The sequence below is a fragment of the Cyprinodon variegatus genome, unplaced genomic scaffold, assembly GCF_000732505.1.
Source record: "Cyprinodon variegatus isolate N-32 unplaced genomic scaffold, C_variegatus-1.0 Scaffold22, whole genome shotgun sequence".
Taxonomy (NCBI): Eukaryota; Metazoa; Chordata; class Actinopteri; order Cyprinodontiformes; family Cyprinodontidae; genus Cyprinodon; species Cyprinodon variegatus.
In genome coordinates this window covers 1,973,168-1,994,544 of record NW_015150475.1, presented here as the reverse complement: position 1 = coordinate 1,994,544, position 21,377 = coordinate 1,973,168, and the positions used below count along the sequence as shown (strand labels likewise).

The 21,377-nt window shown below is 37.2% G+C and overlaps 1 protein-coding gene across 5 annotated transcripts in view; it reads right to left on the bottom strand.

Moving 5' to 3' along the window:
- Positions 1-21,377, bottom strand: part of celf6 (CUGBP, Elav-like family member 6) — a 191,243-nt gene that overhangs the window by 154,431 nt on the left and 15,435 nt on the right. The gene's annotated exons all lie outside the window — the stretch shown is intronic.

Here is a 21,377-nt window from a genome sequence, read left to right as displayed (position 1 = left end):
ATATAGAACTAGATTATTCAGTCCAAAGAATGAAGAGAACAAAGGGAGATTATTAGCAGGGGACGTCGATCAATGGTTACTGACTCTTGAACATAGTATATTTAAAGAAAAGGGTGAAGCTAAAAACTGCTGGGAACAGAACAACAAGCAGTAAGTGCAAAGAAATCCTTTTCTCAATAGACGTAACATTAAAACAGCATGAATTGATACTGATGTCCCCTGTTTTAGACGGCTTATTCCTGACAAACTCTAAATAATTAAGAGCATGTACATCTTGTACACATGTTATGCCACGCTATTCTCTCTGTGACTCTACATACACTACTGTTTATTTCTGTGGCCTTACCCAACACTAATCATTACCAATACATACTGCACCTAACCAAAAACCTAACCTAAACTCAATTCAATCCTAAGTCGTAAACCTAAGCCCAAAACTCAAGAAGATAACCTTTCCTTATGAGGACCAGTTAATAAGTCTCCAGAAGTACCTGTAAGTCCCCAGAATTAGCATATATCTGGAAAGTATCTCTTACACTGTCTCCATAAGGTAACAAATGCTTGGCCACAGAAACAGAAGAAACGGAAATGCAAGTCAGATCCGTAATCACTGCAGCATAAAATACTTCTCATCTCCCTTATAGACTCTGCAAGCTCTGTTCCAAGGTTTTTTTTTCTGTTCCACTGGTTGCATAGAGGCTCCGATTATGCTAAGGGTGCCCAGATGTCTTAATTTGTGTAGATTGTGCCACATTTCACACTTTTGGTGACCCACACATAGAAACAATGTCCTGTATTTGAATGGGTCAAATTTTGACCAAACTGCTCACAATGGTCTTAAAATAAAAGAGAAGAGTTTAATGATTTTTGATATGTACGAAACACACTGAGAGGTATGCAGTAAACAGCAACACTGTAAAATTAAAGAAAAGCACGACTGAAACAGTGCCCAACGTTGTCCCTTGTTTCTTTGTTTTGCCACTTTTTTCAGCTTAAGGTGGGATTATTGTTTTCCTTTATCTGTTTTCTGTACTACTGAGCTTCTCCCATGGGTAAGGTACACTGTTTATTGAAATGTTTTATTGATTGTGTATGTCCAAGTCTGCTTTACTTGCTATATACGCACTGTGTTTTTGGACAAACCGATATGGGGCAAACCGAGCCTATTTACCTTGAGATTCAGAGATTTCGACATTGTATTTTCGCCAAAGCTGATGTGTATTACTTTGTTACGATTTGTTACTGTTTCCCTCTTCCTGTCTGAATCATGACATTCCCATCAAATTGCTGTGTAGGTCTGACCGAAATAGACCTTGGGTCTATCCCGGTTGGAGCTACACATGCACAGTTGCAGAGAAATGAGCAGCCTGATTAATTTTCAATGAGATGTAGTTGCCACGACTTCATTTTCTGTAAAATGCTGTCCCGTGTTCTGGCTTGAAGGGAAGCCTTAAGCCCCTACTGCTGTAGGTTTTAAGTATGCCTCTTTTTTTTTTTTTTAGATCTATCAGAATGCTGTAGTATTGGACATAAGGGCTAATGGAGGCGTGATTTTGGATTGTGTGTTCATAGGTGTGTGTGTTTATAGCCATGTGGGATGAGATGTATTGTGGGCAGACAGCAGGAGTGAATGTCAGAAGAAAAATGTCTGCAGACGGAAACTGAAACAGTCATACATCCTTGTTAGACCCCCTGTCTCCCAGCGGCACCAAACAGTCCCGCTATCTCCCACCCAAACACGTAGTTATGTTTTCTTTCACACACACACTTCATGGAAAATTTTCTTGAAATTCCTGCCCTGGAAATAAATTAACATAAGCACATTTTCTGAGGCTGAACTATATTTTTCTAATGAGATAAAAAAAAATATATAGCTATAAAAACTGATATAAAATAAGAGATTTGAAGACATCTTAAAGATCATGCTTATAATAAAGGTTTAAGGTCTCCCCAGCTAAGCTCTGTGATTTTAGTCTAATAAAGCAATGACTTTAAACAGAAGTCATTAAGTGTTGTTGATTATTCCAGACATTTTCATTAAGTGAAGATGTAACTAAAAGTGTTGTTAGCTGTACTCATTATATATATAGAAAAACAGGCTGTTCAAATACTGAAACAACAACTGTTTCTGTGAATAAGTTGTCCTCAGCAATTAAGAACAACTACAGTAGCATCTTTGGGAAGTTAGGACAACACAGCTGTTTAAAACTTACCCAAAATTTGTTTAAGAACCTATTGGACTGTCAATAATACATGTATTAGTTCTACAGTGTGAAAACCAATTTCACAAATAATTACTGTAAGGAGTTGGAGAGTAAATTACGATTAATCAAACTGTTGGCTATAATAAGTTCAGATTTAGATAGATATTTTTCCTGGTGGATAAGTCCTTCCAAAATTGTTGAGAATTTCTAGTTTTGAATAATGCAGAAGAGATTTTGTTTCTGTCATAGAAATTAATCTTAAGTGTAAATTCAATCTGGAAGACTCTGGTCAGCTCACCAGCTGTTTCTCTAACCATCTCCACCCCTTTTCCTCCCCTAGACGTGAATCTCGGGACTTGCTCCATCACATGCATCCTGGGCTTATTCCCATATCAATGGCTGGGCACTGGGGAAGTCTTATCCTCTCTCTCCTAAATACACCGATCTGATCATCCATCAGCTCTGAACACAAAGTTTTCAGCTGGCGTCCGAGCACCAAAGAATTTATATATTATTCATGTCAATAAATGCTTCTAATTACAACTTCTCTCTCTGTGGGTCTTTCCTGGTTAAATTAACCCCAACAAAAATTTAACAGACAAATGTGCAGGTAAGCCTTTGGGATCATGCATCTGGTTAATCAGGCAGAAACAAATGATTACATTTGAATGTAAAACTAATAGTTGTTAGCTGCTATTTAAACAGATGAAACTCTTCTGCAAAATGAATGCAACTGAGTTTAAAAAAGATACTTCCCACCAAAGCCTAATAAAAAGACTTTAGCAGTCTCCTGTAGTTGGTGTGGTGAGCTCCCACATTCCCTACGGCGTTATGCTTTCCCCCATGTTACGACCAACCCCCGCATTCCACCTACATCACAACTTAGTTGCCCTGAAGAAATGCCAATAAGGCATACAAATTCAAATGTTTCCTCCGGAAAGCAACGACTTATATCTACATTCATTACCTCTTATTTTTGCAGCACACAAAATGTCTTGTGGAGTCACTGCTGTGTGCCTATAACAAGCTTCATGGTGCCGTCACACCAGCCTACAGGGCTCATGGCTTCCGTCGTAGAGACAGTCGGAGGTCAGTAATGAATATACATGTGTGGTCGGCAGCACAGATGAAACCAGGAGAAACAGAGCGAGTGAGGAAGATGAATATTGAGTTAACATGCTGAGAAGGGTAAGGCTACATTTCCAGCCACCCAGTCAGAATGTCCTCTGCTGCTAGTCTCAGTCTGACTTGTGAACATAAATATTTACATGGCTGTCAAAATCAGGATTTATAGGATATCTCTTTGCAATACCTTTTTTCTCATTGTATAAGAAATTCAAAGAGGCTTTATCCCTTTTTTCTTTTTGTTCAGGCTAGTTTCATTTTTCACTGAAACAATAAATAAACAACAAACAGCATCTCTGTTCTGAGATGTTTACTCGGTTTTCTACATATTGTCTGTTGAGAAAGCACAATGTGAATATTGTCTCATATTGACAGTTCTCACTCTTGCCAGTTTTCACTACCAATGCTGGGCAAAAGAATTGTGGTCATATAAACAGTTGGGATATTTCAAACAGTTTAGTTTCTGAAGGGAAGGAACAGAGGCAATAAAGCAAAGCGTCACACTTATTGTCTTTCTTTGCAACAACGGACACAGTAGGAAAACTGCAGACCAACCTGTTTGGTGGGTTTTTGTTTGGGTGTTTGTGTGTCAAGATAAGATTCGATTGTTTGTGAATCTTAGGTGAATATTCCCAACGGACGCAAACATTTCATATTTCATTCTCATTTTTTTTTGTCTCTTATTCCACTTGCAGTGAAATGCCAGTGTGAAAGCTATTTAGTCATGTAACTCCTCTGATATGTTGGCACATAATTAACTCCTTGGCATATACTCTGAGCTGTCATTTGCATTGTAATAAATCTTCATTCTTTGCTGTAGTAGGGGGAAGCAAACAGAACTGTGTGCTTAGCTTTGGAAAATAACCCCATTTAACCTTGTCAACTCCCTCGGCCCTAACCTGTTTAGTCTGAAATTGTTTATTGCCAGTTTAAGACGGCAGACAATCTTGATTAAATGTCTTTACTTATATTAAAAGCACTTTGACAAGATAACAAAACAGAGACTTTAATATATGTTTAAATCCTACAATAGAAACTTGTTATTAGAAATAGAAAAGTAACTAGTTAAGTTAAAGTAAAAAGATTTGTGTTTCCGTTTTTGTTCATAAATCTGAATTTTACAAATGTGGTATGCATGCCATAATTTCTAAAACCACTTTTCACTGCAATTATATATGCAAGTCTTTTTGGAGTCTGTTTCTGCCAGTTATGCACGCCTTAACACTGTAATGTTTACTCACTCCTCCTTAAGAAACAACTCAGTCTGTCAAAGCCTTGCTGGCGTTCCTCTTCACTACAGCTACAGTACTTCAGGTTCAAGTTTTTCTGAAAATTTGTTAGTAGGAAAACCCAATTTAATTTAGATTTTGACTATGAATGATGGATCATCCTGATGATCCTTTGCCCCAGGTCCACATCTTTTGTAGCCTTCAATTTTTTTTCTCCCCTTGATTACCATGTGTTTAGTTTCATTCATCTCCCCATTAGGTCTAACCAACTTTCTAGTCCCTAATTAATGAAAACATCCCTACAACATTATGAGTCCATTACTGTGGGGATTGGGGTATTAGGATGATATGCATGTCTCCATACGGAGTGTTTTGGAGACTTTTGGTATGATCCTTTCTGTTTGGACCAGAGTAGTTTCTTCCAAATGTTTGAAACTTTTCTACACTGGAGATATCTGATAACGGTTTTCCTCTTTTCCCTCATCCATAAAGGCCAAATTTGTAGAGTACACAACTAATAATAGACCTGCTAAGAGATTCTACCAACCAAACATTGAATTTTTGCAGCTCGTCCAGTTATAATTGATCCTTTGGGCACTTCTTTGATAAATGATTACCTCCCCTGACCTGTCAATGTCAGTGAAAGGCTATAGTTGATAGGTTTGCAGCTGTGTCACTCTTTCCATTTTCAGAAGCTGCATTAAGCAATGGTCCATTAGATCTTTAAAGATTAAACTTTATGGTATGACCTAACACTGTTTTGAACTCCTCTGCAACTTTAAGCGTTCTGTTCAAACAAATTGTTAAGGTCTCCATAAGGCAGATATTGGTACTGCATAAAATTCACATAGGCGGACTGTATTTTTTAATGAGGAGACCTCTTAAGCGTTATGCTAGATTTTATCTAGAAGCATTGCAGTAAAGGGGGATGAACAAAAATGCATGGCAAGCTTTTCAGATTGACGAAAAAAAGAAAAACCTTAATTTTTTTACATTTGACAATATAGAGTATACTATACATCCAGACCTGGGGTTGTAATGTTCCTAAAGATGAAAAATATTTTTAGGGATAAGGAGACATTTGTTTGAGTTTTTATATGTGTGTAAGCTGGTGTGCGACAAATGAGGCTTTTAGACAAGTCAATGCTATCAATATGACTATCCATTAGGCATCTTCTTATTGCATGTTCCTAGAAGAATTTTGCCTTTCACGAAAGTCACTGTGGTGTCTGCCTGATCAGTAGTGTGGCTCATCTTTCATGGAGGCTCTGCATCTTGCATAACTGCTACAAATATGAATATTGTAGATGCAAAATAATTCGGGAAATATCATTGTAGACAAATAAATTGTCAATAAGTGCATGATGTGTGCCTAAAAACAAGGTGGAGGAATTAGACATTTGGGGCGTAGGGGAGTGCAAGGTGATTATATGGGTGTGTTTTTAGAGATGGATGAACAGAGTAAAGATTGTACTCATCTGTCGTGGTACAGTGCTCCCATCAAGTCTAATGAGTGTGCCGGGGTGACCTCAGTCTCAAAGGTTCACAGGCCTGATTAAACATCGTCTCAGTTGTGGCTCAGGGGATGCCGGGTTGACCAGCATAGTCTCTTCTATTCTCTCCCCTCCTTGCTCCATTCCATTGTTCTAATGGCTTCCTCTGATCTAACCCCATTTATCTCCATCACCACAAACACAACACACGTACACACACAAACTGATGTGTTACTCTCGCAGTGATTTTTACTTTTGTTTGACTGTCATCAATCTTTATTACTATTTGTTCTCGGGTTTGTATGTGGCCCACACTGCATGCGGAACAGTTAAAAGTTTTCTTTTCAGCATTTTATGTCAAGCCTGTGTGTGAGGATCATAAACACCAAAAGCCCAACCCTTTACATTTTCTCTGACTTCCATCCTTCTGTGTTTATCACAGATTTGAAAGCAGTAATGAGGCTGCAGTTGAAGGATGATGATTAACTGCAAGACGATTCAGGAACCAGCATAAGGCAGGATAAGACATCGTTCTGCAAAGTCTTTGATTTATTTGGTAGTAAAGTGCAGAATATCGGCCGTTCCTCAGAGCTGGAGGCCACGTGGGGTCAGGAGTTGGAGACGCGCAGTTAAGACTCAGCCAGTCAGTGTGTTTTAATCTTTTTTTCTCTCTTCTTTGATCACACTAACTTCAGTCGAAGCCTGTTCAAATCATCACCAAGACGTTTTAAAGGGTTGCAATTAGGGCCAAATAGCCTGCCATTTATCAAGCTCCTTTCATGTCCACCATTTTATTTTATGAAAGCAATCGATTGTCTCTCCGTGGCATAGAGGCAAAGCCCAGCCTCTTGTGCTTCTAGGTGAAAAAGCGATGAGCAGCAGTGAGCAAGAGAAAGGGAGATAATTTGGGTGACACGCCACGGCTGACACCTTTTTTACATTTATACCAAAGTAATCAGACAGCCAGCTCTGGTAAAAATATAGCAACTAGTGAAAATGCCAGAGGCAAAAGGCATCTATGTTTGTGCTGAGTGTGGGGCCTAATAGTTTGGGGAACAAGATAAGATTAGATAGAGAACAGCAGAGTAGAGGTTAAATGAATGAAAAAGATGGATTGAAAAACTGAAATTTGCAGAAACAAAAATGTAATAGATAGATTTTGAATCACAGGATAAAACAAAAGTCAGTTAGAGAATAAGCCGGAATCCAAGGTTTATCCCAATCACTTAAACTCTTCCCTTGTCCTTTGCCTTGTGTTGCACTAAAAATAGAGCACTGCATCAAAAAGATTAACAGTTCTCAATGTAATGAATCTTTATTATGCAAACATAATAGGAATACTATGCCTATACGTTTAGTTTCAGGAAATATGACTTGCAGCTCACATTACAAGAAATAAAGAAAAGAGAAATGGAAGAAACACAAAAAGAACAAAGAACTATCAATCCAGCTGCAAAAAAAAAAAAAAAAAATGATTTAAGATACTGTACTCTATGGCAAATACACCAGCATGAATGTAACTCATTGAGTCTAACAAAAAAGCAGACTTCAATAAATTAAACAACTTTTAAACATTCAACCTCAGCAGTAACTGGCGCCTCCGCAAATAGATAACAGTGTATACTGTATGTTGTAGATTGTTATGAGACAATGAACTTTGACAAATACTCTAATCTAATAAAATCTCTAATTTTTCTCTTCTTTAATTTGCTTAAAAAGGACATGTTTCCTGTATTCAGAAAATATCACAAAGCTAATAGAATACCTTTTGAAACTTGCCAAAGTTTTTCTTTTGGTATTCAAAATATTTAAAATAAAAAAAAGTTAATGGATTTTTGCCTCACAATTTTACTTAATTGCCAAGATTAACAGATATATTAAGAAGCACAACACTTCAGAATATATATTGAAATAGTTAATATGCCAGTAGGGCACCTTTGTTATTAAAGTAATTTGAAAAATTGTGCTTATCTTTATTTACAATCAAATTGTGAAAAAGCTCAGTATATAAAAGCTAAAATGAGATATTCCTTAACCTTGTATTACTCTATGAAATGTTCATGATGCCCTAGCCCTAAAAACATGTTTTAAGTTAAGAAACTAAGGATAAACTTGGATTCACCCTAAAAGAAAGAGATTCCGAGCATGTATACTACACACTTACTCACACAAGAAGTTGGAGTTTGTAGGGAAAGCAAATATTTCATGCAAAAAAAGCAAAACAGAATAATCAAGGGTAATCAATTATTTACACCGTAAAACTATGAAATAAAACATATTTAATGCATCAAATATGTATGCTTGCTCTAAAGCTTTGCTTGGCATGAGATATTTCTCTTTTTACATAAAGGGAGCCTAACGCCTGCATAATATATATATTAAATAGTCTAAATAAACAAGTAAAAAAAAAAAAAAAACACTTAGACAAAATGACTAAAAAATATAGAACCTCAGATGCACACAGACAAATTTTGATGAACCGTACACGAAGGGCTCCAGTCATGCAGGCAAAGAAAGAAAAGCTGCCAGGCCCTGGCCAAATAATCATCTCCTCCAGAGTTATCACCAAGACCTTCAACATCCACACACAAACAAACACCAACCTCAGACCCCATGATATGCAGAGAGGGAAGGGGAACAGTACAAACATAGGCTATTTACCGGAAAAGAGGGGGAGATATAAAAAAAAAAATGATAGAAACAGCAGAGAGAGAAAAGGAAATTAAAAAGTTGAAAATCGCCATACAAAGGGTCTGTGTTTATATGGAGGGGGATTCAAGGAGATAAGTTGAGTTTATACAAAGTAAAATTGGAAAAAGAAAGGAAAAAAGTTAAAGTATGAAGAGAGAAACCGTGATAGCTGTTAGATTTTCTATAGTAAAAGTAAAAAAAATGGAATGGAAAAGAAAAGAAATTTGGGGCTGTTTTAATGGATTTGAGGCAAGGAAAAAGATAATTAAGAGGCAGTATTAAAAGAAAGGGAACATCTACTCTTACAGGAGAGTAGTAAAAAAGAGTTGAAGGAAAGAAAAAAACTGATGTCAAAATTAGAGGTGGAAATTAAGCTGTGTTGAAAGGAAAGGAAAAGCTCAACAAAGGGATGGGAAAAGAAACATAAAGAGAGACAGCAATAACGGAGCAAGTGTTTGTCACGCATGAACGTACACCACTGTTGCCCAGGAAACAGTAGCCGCTTGGATTATGAGCTGATTAGTTGCCCTCCTCCATCAACAGGGTATGTGCATGCTACCTGGAGCACGGTCTGATGAACAACTGAATACACACACACATATAAACATTGCCTGAGTCTTCACTGAAACTCTACTCTTGCTTACCTGTTATATTTACGGTAGCATGGTACCTTTCAGCATCAACATCTCAATCTTTCCCCTTTCCACTGGACTGTGCCTCTCTGTGTGTGACGTTACAGGGTGCTAATCTTGGCCCTTATCTTTGTCTGCAGCTCTGCTCTCTGTTCCTTCTCTGCAAGCACCTTATCTGCCATCACTGTCAATCAGAACAGATCAGGCTATCTACAGCTGAGTTCACCCCAGGCCTCCTCCGCCCCTTATCCAGCCTTTCTTACATGTCCAGCTTCTCCCTGAAGCAGAAAACATATATAACTAACAGACAAACCCACACACACATTCAAGGCACCAACTTTCACTATAAACATCAATCCATCACAGCGAAGTTCTTCTGTGCAGGCTTGACCGCAATTGCCTTTCTGTGCCTGCATCCACACTGCACATGCGTCCCATTACCAGATATAACCACTTGAACTGTGTGTGTGTACCAGCTAATTAGCAGATTTATTCTTGTACCAGCTCACAGCAAAAACAAAGGGGAAGTTTAATTTTATTTAAACTCTCCCCAGGGGACCAGAGCTAAAGTGCAGGAGGAATTAAGTCTGGAGTTCTGCATTAAAATAGAAAAAATATTGCTCTTTGCAGCATTTTGCTGTGTGAATACTTTTAAGGTGTTAATTCCTTCTTTTTATGTAAAAGTGGGAAACAATAGTGAAATCTTTGTGATTTTAAGCAATAATTGCTAAATTAGTCAATTTTTTTTTAGCAATTTCTCCTTTGCAAACATGAGGTACCAAACAGGTAGAGTTGTATGTTTTATCCTGTTGTAGTTTTATCCTGATGTATAGAGTATTCACACCCGTTGAACTAGGATTATTTGTGACAGAAACACAAATAAATTAATATTGTAAAATAAAAACAAATGGATATGAGGTTTTAAATATGTGTTATTAATAATGCATTTAACTCATAACCAATTCTTTACTGGATGGACTCACACTAAACCAAATAATATAATATTACTTAAAAATTTCCAAGTCTCAGGTCCTTTGGAAACTCTGAGAGTTCGTTTTTTTCCTTTATTGCCCAAAATTAAACTACATATATTTTTATGTCAGCTCCCTCATATAGTTTTTTGCACGTCCATCAATTTTATTTTATCTGTACCTGATTCCCTTATATTTTTGAGTCCCCAACATGGTTTATTGTGATTGAAAAATTGACTTCTCAGGTCTTTTTTTTCATAAACTTGATATTCAACTACTCTTTAACAGGTACAGATATGATGAGTGAGGACTAATTTTTGTTCTCTTAACAAAACTCCCAAATTTGCAGCTCCCCCGGAGCATCTGGACTATTTTTTTTTTTTTTTAAAACTTTCATTACCAGGCCCTCATGTAAAACAATTACAACTCAAATTTATAAGAGCTGCATTTATTCTAAAGTTAAATTGAACTCAAACAAACAGTAATATGTTCTTGTGACTTCTAGAGAAGTTGTTTTATGGTATGCATTTTAAAATGATGGTGTGGGCAGTGCTCTGTGAGAAGTTACAGGGTCTGGACTCTTACTATATGTGTCTTTCCCGCTGAAATTCTAGCTAGCAATCAGCATTCGGCTCCCCTCCTATTAGCAAAATAGCTGGGTCTGACCCCCCACTGGAAAGCTGCATGGCCTCTCTCCCTCTGCCGCTGTGTGTCTGGTGACATCTTCACTCTGGGTTAGTGTTGATGATGCCACAACTGTGACAGAAATCAGGAAAGTAAACAACGGAGAGCAATGTGTAGGGAGTGTGTTTTTTGGCCAGTGGGAAAAGGGGTATTCTTTACTCCATCTCTGACATATTATGTATGATCCTTGTCCTTTATGGCCACTCATCATCTACAACAAACCTCTGAGCTATTTAAAGAACAGCATCACTACATTTCATGCAGGTGTACTCACTAAGTAGCTGACCTTGAAGGTAATGACTTAATTAGGTAATTAGTTTAAATGGATTTTAATTAAGGATATCCAATTAAAAGATAATGAATATAGTAGTATAATACACTGCTATTTTTTGTGTCAAAAACATTTGCGTTTATATTCTTCATTGTCCCATGACTTAAAAAGATGCTATATAACTATACGCCTTTTACCATTTGTTTTGTCTTAGACAATGGCAAAAAAAAGGGTAATGACATATAATGAAATCTGTAGTTATCCTGACATGTAACCAGACAGGCATATTTATTTAAAAAATACTACATCAGATTTGCTGACCTAAATTTTGATTTAGTTAAAGCCACACATTGAACCCAGCATACACAGACCAACCTGCAAATAAAACCTAATGATCCAGATTACAAGCTGTTTAGTCTTAACCCTAACCATGGTAAGTACTGCACTGTTAATAGAAATAGAGCAAAAACTATAAATAACCTAAATAAGTCTCTTTTGAGGACAGGTTTAATATTTTTTGGTGAGAAGTTTTTTTTTTTGCAGGAACAGGTGTGCTCTGACTCACTAATGTAGTAGTAATGGTAGATAATGGAGGTTTAAGGACAGCTGCTGATGCTGGTTTAAGTGGGATTTGAGCAGAGATTTATGGGAGAAGGAGAACGGGTGGACAGTAGAAAAAGTTCAACTCTGCGTGGGAGTGAATCAAAAACCAAAAATATGTTGAATTTATTAAAGAGTGATTTAGTTTAGTTTTGTTTCATCCCAGAACAGGTGAGAAACAGGAAGAAAGGACATCAAGGGCAGGAAAAAAAAATCTATTGTACATTCATCTAAAAGAAAAGCCATTGAATTTTTTAAAGATGAACTCATCCATAGTTTGCAGTGAAATGAGATCTGGGTGCTTCTTGAGAATAGGAGGTTAGAGAGGGCACAAGCTGGATGACTAATTGGGGAGGATATGAAATGAGGCTTGACTCAATCTACACCCTTGAATCAACTCTGCCCTACAGTATGCATCAAATGGGTTCCCTAAGTGGTGCTTTTCCATTGATTATACCCTTTCAATGTTACGCTTCAGCTACTTGTTGAAAAATTTTGACAGAGGGGGAAAAAAGCAGAGGAGGCAGTTAAAGTATCGGTCAATACTTAGTAGTGGGCAAACTAGAAAAAAATAGGAATTGCGGAATGTGAGTAATATCAGATAAACATAAAGTGAGTCAAGAGAAAGTGAGAGAGAGAGGACAAGGTGTGTAAAAGTACGTTTTGCTTGCCCGTAAACGCAGTAGTGCGTGGCACTTCGCCTGGTATGGCACTCAACTTTATGAGGTGTGGAGGGGCTGTCTCCCTCGCCTCTCTGCCTGTTTTAATGATACAGTTTAGATGGAAAAGCTGGAGCTTCGGTCAGCACCAAGGACTTCGCTTGCTCTGCTTCATGCAGTGCAAATTCCCAGATGGGTAAAAAACATAAATATAAACTATACTCAAATACCGATACACAGAAGGGTCCTAATTTAGAACATGGGCTTGTGGTTTGTTTTGTTATTTTCTATGTAAACAAAGATTTCTGTTTTTTTTTTTTTTCGTTTTTTTTTAGTTAAATTTGCAAACCCTTTTATATAAAATATTGTGGATAAAGGTTTCTATATAACTACTATAAAGTGAATAAAGATTAAGGTGAATTGCAAAACATGTGCAACATTTACAATGTTCAATTAATGATCATAGGCTGCAGAGAGAGCCACAGATAGGGCCATCGGAGCAAAAACAAAGAAGCCGAGAGGTGAAACTACCTGTCAGAGCTGTGAAGCCTCCTAAGATCTGCCCTGTGTGTCTGACCATTCTACACACTCAGGAGAGGGTTTTAACCACAGCCTGGACCCATCACTACACCGTCTCAGAGGAGAACATGCAGTAATGCAATATTGATCTGACAATGAATGAGATTCTACACAGGTGAGTGTGTATGTGTTTTTTTTTTTTTTTTTTTTTGGGGGGGGTGACATGTTGGCAAAAAATTGCATTGTGTAAAATTAAAAAGATGTGTGAAATGCATTAGTATGTGTTGCTGGTGTGACTGTTGAGTCAGTGTGTGTGAAAGGAAGACAGCAACAGAAGCATTGCATTAATAGGCAAAGGGTAAGGTGTTGGCTAAGAGTTATTTCAGAAACAGCTCTATCAGAGTCTTCATCTGCTTTGGCAGACATACCTTTCATTCCTTTGAGCCTTGCCTTTTGCTCAGCCTTCTTTCTGAAGCCATTATTACACAAATTGTGCAGCTAACAACATTTCTCCAATTTATATTCACTTGGGCCACATTAGAAGAGATGGGTAAATGGAGCTCACTGCTGAAGTCTTAAAAGAGCAGAGCCAGATGACTGCAAAAATCCATATAAAAAAGATAAAGAAATTAATCTGTTTTAGCACCTAAATAAAAGACAATTTGTTTGATTAAAATTGCACTGCTTTCATACTCTTTCATTGATCAAAACCGCTTCTTTGAAGGATTTGACCTTTGCCTATAAAGTTTACAGATTTTTCTAATCGTCATTCAGCTGTTGAATAACCGAGCAAAGGTTTCCTGCCTGAATAATGATCAATATATACAAAAGGTTTGCTTGGTCAAAACAGCCAAAGGGAAAATCATTACTCCTTGTCACAAGAATTAGAAAACATGTAACAAAGACTTGATATCTTATTATTTATTAAGTGATCATGTTTTGTAATTCCACAATTAAATATGATACAAAATGGAGACAGATAAATAAAAACAAGCTAATTCAAAACAGTGGTCAAAAGCAAACATAATTGTAGCATACACTAAAGAGATGTGACATGAAAACCATCCATCCATCCATTTTCTAACACGCTTACTCCCAAGTGGAGTGGCGAGGGTTGCTGGTGCCTATCTCCAGCTGTCAATGGGTGAGAGGCAGGGTACACCGTTGACTGGTCACATGAAAACAATGATAAAGAAATATTATCAAAAAGAAGAAAGTTCTTTTATGTTATTCAAACCGATTTTTACCTTCACTAAGAATCCTTTACCAGTTTAACACCTAACACTCGTATACGGCTGCTCTTACATTGTTTTCTACCAGCCGAAGTGCACTTATGAGCACAATTTATGATTTTGTTATCTGTTATTGTCACACTATGTTTGGTTGTTAAAACAAACATGTCTTCAATCCTTCTGTTGTTCCCTAACCATGGTTGCCAGCTCCCATTCCTCAGGAGCGAAGGTTAACCCTTTACTGCAAAAAGTTCTCACCACCTAGAGCTTAACCTGCCCAAGACTAAACACCCCTTACTGTACATTTTCTCCTTTCATCGTCCTCAACTGCACTGTGTCCACTGTGGATCACTTCTAATTCCCAGGAAGCACTTTTTCCATGGATCACAGCAAGTCCTCACACATGAAGACACTGTTGAACATGACTAAGCATAGACTGTACTTCCTTTGGCAACTCAGGAAGTATTATCTTCCACAGGAGCTGCTGGTTATCTGGTAGAAATTCATTCTGTTTTGTTCACACCCATTACTGTGTCGGTTTGGCTCTTCCAGAAAACAGGAAAGGTTCAGACAGCAACAAACAAGGTTTTTTCTCTGATGAATAAAATAAACACATTAAAACCTGAGTAGTCGCCTGCTCTACAAAATAATCATATAAAGTAAGCACTTCCACAATTGGTGTTCTTTTTTTCTTTCCTCTTTACATAAAATAATGTTAGTACCCACATATGCAGAGCAAAAATAATTTGATCATTCTTGTTTCTTCTTTTTTTTCCCTCTTAATATAAACAAAAGGACGCAATGAGCAAAAAAAAACAACCAAGAAAAACAAGGAGACTCTTATTTTATCCTGACTTGAATTATTTTATTTTATATTTAATTTCTGTACACTGTAAGTGCTCATGACCAGAGTCAGAGTATATGACTGTTACTAAATCGCCATCAATATGATTCTCAATCAGATTTTGATTATCTTAGTGTGCTCACTCAATAAATTCAGATTTTCCCCACTACTCACCAATTAATCATTTTTCTTGCTTATTAACTGTGTGAATGGATGTCTTATAGTGCGGTCTACATGACCCAAACATCATTTTGACATTTGCTGCACATTTTTGTTAAATCCATCTTTTGTGTCTAAAACCAAGTGTTTTTATGCCCCCCCCAGGGTTAAAAACAGGTTCCTGCATCTATTCCTACTAGATTAGCCAGATCTGGCCTTGCGAATAAAGGGAACTGACATTAGCAGTTCAATGCTGGGCAGCTACACTCTGCTGATTCACTCCTCTTACACACGGTGTTTCCCTGAGCAACCAACAATAAATACAACAATTTTCCTTTCACGCTAAGAGAAAATAAATTCAGATTTTGCCCACCTAACCATTTCTAACTGAATTAAAGCCGTATAAAATCAAGTCTGTATCATCTGTTCAGTCCAGCATATTAGTTTTGTGTCAGCATGTCAGTGTCACATGACAAATAAGCTATTGGAAAAATAACATGCATTTAAAAGAGAAAAACTTTATTTAAAAACAATTAAATACATAAAAAAAATGGACAAAAGGAGTAAGCCTAATGTTTTAATTTTAATTGGTCACAAGACATGCAATTAATTTATTTCTGTTTATCCAGAGTGCGTGTTTTAAATATTCATTGACGGTCATCAGAAGAACCTACATGGGAGGAGGAAGCAGCCAGACTGAATCTCTTAGCTTGGTATGGCTTCTGGCTACCAGCCTCTTCTATCAAACCTTTAGTTATATGAGGTGGAAAAATCCTCCACCTCATATAACGCTTGCAAAACTATCATCCCTTGGATTCCTCCACACGCTATGTTCATTTTGCTAAACCTGTGTGACGCTATTAATCACAAAATAACCTCTTGCGTATGTTTTTTTATTATATGTTGTATGTGTGTGTGAAACTAGTGTGGTATCAGTTTTACTTAAAGAGTTGTCGTATTTGAGGTTCCTGTCTGCAGGTTATCAAGAATGATGGAACTGGCTCTTCTTTTCATAGATGGATGATGGTGGAGAAGGAACAACTACTGTATAATAATTTAACTTTATCAATCTCACATTGGATATGTTTACATCTGCATTAAACCCCTTGGGCTGCCATTGTGTGATAGCCCGGTGAGCAATCAGAGGTTAAGGGTCTTGCTCAGAGAGAAAGAGTGGCAGTCTGTGGGAGTGGGCTTCAAACTCACAATGTGGGGATTCCAAGCTCTATGTCCTAACCACTAGGCCACCACTCCCCTCATGAGAACTATATGAGAACTTTCTGGAAATTCTTGAAGAACTTGCAAATTCCTCCCACCGAGCAAAAATTGGTTGATAAGGCATTGAAAAGACAATGTGATTTACATCCAAACAATGTGTACATTTGGTTGAAAAGTGAAACGTGAAATTTTCAGATCAAGTGGGACAAAAGCAGGACAACCAAATACAGCCCAATTTTCAACAACAATTTCTGCACTAAATCAAGACTATGATGGACCGAACAGATTTCCACACGAAGTCAAAACGAACACGAAACGCTAATATTTTCCAAAACGTTTGTCGTAAAGACGGAGACGTAAAATAAATGTGATCGTCTACACGTATGCATGAAAACGCTGCAAAATGTATTCCAGGCCTGTAAGTGGCGCTGTGGTGCCAAAGCAAAAATAGGCGATGAAATGTTGGGCATGCGCACTAATATTTATACATGGTTGCCCTTCGGGTCCATTTTCGTGGTTAAGTCAAATTCAGGTGCTGAACTATGTCTTCGATATTGCTCTGTTCTTCCTGGAGATATTCCAGAAGAAGAAGATTCTGTTGCAAGCCCGACAGCAGGGTGAGTAGCATGAGCAGCAACCATTCAACACAGTACGGCGCCATTGTTGTTGTGATACTGTGTCGCGCATGCGTGTTTAGAGGCGAAGCTATGACACATGCATGTAAAAAAAAAAATGCGGTTAGAGCTGAAAGATGGAAACGCGAAAACGGTGTTTCAAAATCTTCCCACTCTGAAGGCTGAATATAAAAAAAAGATCGTTTACAGCCCCCCGAAACGCCGGCTTCGTATGGTTGAGAGGCTGGTTTGGTGAAAAATTTGTGCGTTTAGGCCAGGGTTTGGCTTCGTGTGGACGGGGCCTTAGCCTAAAAACAATGTCTAAATGATGTCTGGTGTTTGGGGGATTGCCTCTGCATACACAGAGAATTAGCTGGTCAGAATCCTTAACATTCCTATATTTTTAGGTCTTATTAAAATTAAACATCTCTAACTTTTTAAAAACTCTCCAGCAACAATTTTTGGATGGTTGAGATATAGCACAATGTCTAACATTGTACCATGTTCAAAATTAGGACATTTGAAATGATTGAAATTTTTGTTGCAAATTGCTCACCTTATTAAGGCTGCACTTTAAAGAATGAAATTGTCTAGAGAGCTGTTCTTAACGAAATTTCTTTTTTTACACTTGTGTATACAAAATGACAAAATGAATCTGTCTAAGTCTAAATTTATTGTGCTATAGTTTACAAAGTAATAACCTTCATGAAGAGTTTCAATCAGGTTTATTCCACAGAAACAGTAGTGGTGAAAATCATCAATGATTTAATCATAGCCTTAGATTATGAATTTGTTTCTATACTTTTAATTGATACTTTCAATGCTTCATTGATTTCAATGAAGCATTTACAACAATTGCTCTAAATGCTCTCTTTAACAAGCTGTATTGAGAGAAAGCACCAGACTGGTTTAGATGATATCAGTCTGTTTATGTTGATCTACCGGAGTTAGTTTTAGTAACGCAGGGTTCAGAGCTTGAGACTGATTTTTCAATTACATTTTTTCTTCTGCTTAGTAGGAAATATTGTACAAAATGGGATAGTTTTTTCATTTTCATGCTGATCAAACTCAGATATATTTAACTCAAAAGTCTGTTGAATTCAGTCAGTAGATTGGACTGCATCTTTGTTTTAGGGACAAGAAAGTCTGACATTTAAGGTTTGTCTTTAAAATATAGACAACATATAGGTTGTCATGATGGACCAGAGCATCTGTTGAAAAAAAGTTCTTTATATATAAATTACTTTGTAAGCTTCATCCGTCTCAAGGAAACAACAGTTTATGTTTTGATGGCAATGTTATATATTTACAAAAATATAAATTAATCTTGTTCATTCCTGAACCCAAACTAACGGCTCTCACTACAAGCTCTACTCAACAGTTACCAATGTTGCTGATGTCAACAGTTAAAAACACACTATATCACTCCTAACTTAGGCAGTGGCTTTGAACCACCTTCTCAAAAAGGTGTATGAGAGCTTTAAGCAGCATCAAGTCTTATATGACAGAATTTCTTTGTTTACCTGTATTGCTTTACTGCAACTTTGCATAAAATGCAGAAAGTCACAGCTATCTGGTACTAAAAGATAAGAAAAATTATTCCCTTAAGTCAAGCATTTCAAAAAGATAACACATGAGGTGCATGGCTTTGAGGTTAGACACACAATCCGCATTGGTGCTACTTGTTTAGGATAGTTTACAGCTCTGCCTCTTTGCAGTGACAGGTAGACAGGAGAAACAGAGCAAATATGAGGAAACGTTTCCTTGAAGATCCAAGAGTTCTTTTGCACAAATGCTTCTACTTTATGTGTTTTAACTTCAAACCTTTTTTCTGACAAATGTCAGTTAAAAAGCTCTTCCATGCACATCACACACAGATAGCATTGTACTGTATATGGACTTACTCACAGTAGTCCTCGAGCTGGAGCTCTTCAGAGTGCGATGAAACAAGCAGATTAACTAATAGAACCACCCACACAGCAGACATTATTTTTTTATCACACAACATACTCAGAAACACCTTCAAAAATATGCACACACATCTTCCTTTTTCCAGCCAGCCCACCCATTGCTCATTAGTTGCTACATAAAGGGGGTTGTTTTTTATGGTGACACAGTCTGGCTTCAATTCATTGTATCCACCAAGAGCGTGCAACCAAAAATACTCCTGCTTAAAAAACTCCTCTGATTGCTGTTTGACTTTCTGTCTCCTCCCTTCCCTCCCGTCTTTAATCAGCATGTAAACAAGCACAAGGTCATTCTCTTTCTTAAATGAAATGGGGGAAGATAAGAGGACCGTAGTGTGGTTAATCCTTTGGACACGCTGATGGAGAAGCTGTCCAGTTGATCCTTGAGTGGTAATTATGCAGGAATGCTTCTGCTCTCACATCCTCACTATCTCTGGATAAGCCATCAGGTTATCTATTCCCCCCCACTGGAAAAGAGAGGGAAATAAATACATTTGAAAAGAAGAGGAAATCGAGAGAAAGCTGGATTTAAAACGCAGCCGAGTTACAGCTGAGCTACCACCATGTCAGCACTTGTTCTTGATGCTGTGAAACTAGAATGAGACATCTTTTGAGTAACTCTAAAACTTCTCTGTGCCCTTGATCATCTCACTCTGAAGAAAATTCAAGTTAATTAACTCTATTTATAGGATTTTTCATAAGTTTTATGAGAGGAAAAAAATGAAATATTCATTTTTGGTTTTTATTCTTCCTCGCTGTTGCAGCCAAACAACCCAGTTTTGAAGCCACAAAAAAAAAACTTTGATTCCTTGAGAAAATGTCTTTTTTTTCAGCAAGCAACTTCACTAAGAAATAGCAGTAAAAGTCTCAGGGCATCATTTCTAAAGGTGTGACAGTACCAGGGCCTCATTTCCATCCTTCTCTACTATTGATCAGCCTTCTCCTCTTTCCCAGTGAAGCAGCAATGTTAACAATGCTGTCCCCACATTTACCAGTTCTGCCTCATTACAGCCAAAGAAGTGGATAAATTAGCGCAGGAGAGCATGCACGGCAGAGTCCGACTCCACCTGTCAGCCACTAGGAGAGATAGTGAACATGTTGAAACAGAAGTGGGGGTGTGAACGAACTGCTCAGCCTTCAACACATTTTTTGAGAAAATCCACTCATTAAAAAAAGGCCTTTCTGCTTTCCAGAATTATTTCTTTAGGTTACCTTTTCACAGTGCCTTAAAAAAGTATTGTGTTTGTAACATTTTGTGTTTTAGGGATTTTATAGGGGTTTTTATACAACATAGCAGCTCAAACATACTTTTTTTTCTGAAATGGAAGCAAACAGAAAGATCCAAAAATATGGTGTGTATATATATTATAAAATTTGCTTCTTTACACAGATGTCCAAAAATAAAATTCAGTCAAATCTCTTCCTATCAGAAGTTATCTAAAAAGGGAACAGAGTTAACATGTGTAAAATCTGATCTAGTTATGACTACAGATAAACTGTAATGGCCTCAGAGGATTCATTAGAGAACAAACCGTCATGCAGCAAGAGGAACAAAGCAAAAAAATCATCCCAAAACAGGAAAAGGTTTAGTTAGGATGAAAAAATATATTTTCTAAGCTTTGCTAATTTTGGGGAGCATGTATCCAGCTGTAAACCAACAAGTCATTAATCTGCAGACCTCCAGAGCTCAGCGGAGAAACTATGTTGATATGAATGTGTGTTAGTCCTCTACAAAATATTCCATAAAATGGTTTTTGCTGTCATATGACAGAATGTATTTCACCTTTTTAAAGGTGGTTGAACAATGTTGTAAGAAACAATATTAATAAATAGAAGATTTTTGCCATCAGATCTATAATCTAGATCACTGACTACTCTATGTATTATGTTGCTTTCAATTGTTTTATTTTTGTTTGTTTGTTTGTGTTTTTCAAGTTAAAAACTAACTTTACTTTTTGGTTCTCAATATTCTTTTTTTTGTTCAGTTTTGTTTTGTAGGTTTACAGGATTTTTTATTCTTAGTTTTGCTGCCACCTAGTGTCTTTTCCTTTCCCCTTAGCTCCTTCTAGTTAATTATGTCTACACCTGCTCCCTATTAGCTAATCATTCCTCCCATTGTTTCTGTCTCCCATATATACACCTCCTGTTCAGTTACTCATTGCAGGTTCCTCATCATTCTTTTGGTTTATTCCTCTCTGGTGTCTGCTAGTGTTTCCTAGTCTTTCAGTTCTGGACTTAGAATTTTTTATCTTACATTTTCATTCA